Below are 2,425 nucleotides of genomic sequence, written 5' to 3' on the forward strand. Positions count from 1 at the left end.
GACAGCGCCTTTCGCCCATGGGGCGGGGCGATCGTGCCCACTTCGCCAATTAGACTGCCCTTCCATTTGATTGACATCGCCGTGAACCAATAAAGAGCCGCTGTCCGTTCCGCCCTCTCCAGTAAGAGCTCGCTCAACGCCAGCTGCCTCCGCCAATAGCGCTCTTGCCCACTCGGCCAATCGGACGTACATGCTCTTAGATTGACAGCTCGTTTCACCAATAACGCTTCGAGCACTGACCAATGGCGACGCAGGGATCGGACTAGAGCGTTTCAGGGAATATGGCGAGCTGCAATTGGTTGGTGGGGTTTCAGCGAATGAAAAAAATGCCTGGTGATGTTGGGGGCGGGGAGAAGGAGGATTTACATGTTTACAGTGTCTTTCAGTGCAGAGTGAGGGTGTTTGGGACAGTAAGGGTTAATATTGGGGAACTAGTATCACCGACATTATAATGTAGAGACTCACATGGGAGCAGCACATCCTTCATGGGATGTGGGCTTCACTGGCTGGGCCCAGCATTTATTGCCCATCCCTAGTTGCCCCTTGAGAAGGTGGGGGTGAGCTGCCTTCTTGAGCCGCTGCAGTCCATGTGGTGTAGATACACCCCCAGTGCTGTTAGGGAGGGATCTCAGAATATCACAGTGCAGAAGAGGCCCTTCAGCCCATCGAGTCTGCACCAACCCGTGAGAAACACCTGACCTACCTCCCTAATCCCATTGACCAGCACTTGGCCCATAGCCTTGAATGTTATGACGATGCCAAGAGCTCATCCAGGTACTTTTTAAAGGGTGTGAGGCTAACCCGCCTCCACCACCCTCCCAGGCAGCGCATTCCAGACCATCACCACCCTCTGGGTAAAAAAGTTTTTCCTCACATCCCCCCTAAACCTCCTGCCCCAGGATTTTGACCCAGCGACAGTGAAGGAACGGCGATATATTTCCAAATCAGGATGCTGAGTGGCTTGGAGGGGAACTTCCAGGTGGTGGTGTTCCCATGTTTCTGCTGCCCTTGTCCCTTTAGGTGGCAGCTGTCACGGATTTGGAAGCTGCTGTTGTGAGTTGCTGCAAGTGCATCTTGTAGATGGTACACACACTGCTGCCACTGTGTGTCGGTGGTGGAGGGAGTGAATGTTTAAGGTGGTAGTTGGGGTACTAATCAAGCAGAATATTTTGCCCTGGATGGTTTTGAGCTTCAGGCATTGTTGGAGCCGCACTGATTCAGGCAAGTGGGGAGTATTCCATTATACATCACATCCTGGGGGTTACCATTGACCAGAAACTGAACTGGACTAGCCATATAAAACTATGGCTACAAGAGCAGCTCAGAGGAGAGGCTGGGAGTCCCACGGCAAGTAACTCACCTCCTGACTCCCCAAAGCCTGTCCACCATCTACAAGGCACAAGTCAGGAGTGTGAGGGATTACTTTCCACTTGCCTGGATGAGTGCAGCTCCAAGAACATTCAAGAAGCTCAACATCGTCCAGGGAAAAGCAGCCTGTTTGATTGGTACCACATCCACAAGCATTCACTCCCTCCACCACCGACGCACAGTAGCAGCAGTGTGTGTACCATCTACAAGATGCACTGCGAAGAATTTAAGGCTCCTTAGACAGCACCTTCCAAATCCACGGCCGCTACCATCTAGAAGGACAAGGGCAGCAGACACATGGGAACACCACCACCTGGAAGTTCCCCTCCAAGTCACTCACCGTCCCGACTTGGAAATATATCAGCCGTTCCTTCACTGGCGCTGGGTCAAAATCCTAGAACTCCCTCCCTAACAGCACTGTGGGTGTATCTACACCACATGGACTGCAGCTGCTGCAGTCCATGTGGTGTAGGTACACCCACAGTGCTGTTAGGGATTTTGGCCCTGTAGTAGTGAAGGAATGGTGATATATTTCCAAGTCAGGATGGTGAGTGGTTTGAAAGGGAATGTCCAGGTGGTGGTGTTCCCCATCCATCCGCTGCCTTTGTCCTTCTACATGGTGGTGATGTGGGTTTGGAAGCTGCTGTATGGGTTCCTGCAGTGCATCTTATAGATGGTATACACTGCTGCTACTGTGCGTCAATGATGGAGGGAGTGAATATATGTGGATGTGGTGTCAATCAAGCGGACTGCTTTGTCCTGAATAGGGTCGACCGTCTTCCGTGTTGTTGGAGCTGCACTCATCAGGCAAGTGGAGACTATCCCACTCCTGACCTGTGCCTTGTAGATGGTGGACAGGCTTTGGGGAGTCAAAAGGTGAGTTACTTGCTGCAGGATTCCTAGCTTCTGATCTGCTCTTATAGCCACAGTATTTATATGGTCCAGTTCAGTTTCTGGTCAATGGTAACCCCCTGGATGTTGATAGTGGGGGATTCAGTGATGGTAATGCCATGAATGTCAAGGGGCAATGGTTAGATTCTCTCTTTTTGAAGATGGC

Source organism: Cetorhinus maximus, unplaced genomic scaffold (genome assembly GCF_964194155.1).
Source record: "Cetorhinus maximus unplaced genomic scaffold, sCetMax3.hap1.1 HAP1_SCAFFOLD_215, whole genome shotgun sequence".
Taxonomy (NCBI): domain Eukaryota; kingdom Metazoa; phylum Chordata; class Chondrichthyes; order Lamniformes; family Cetorhinidae; genus Cetorhinus; species Cetorhinus maximus.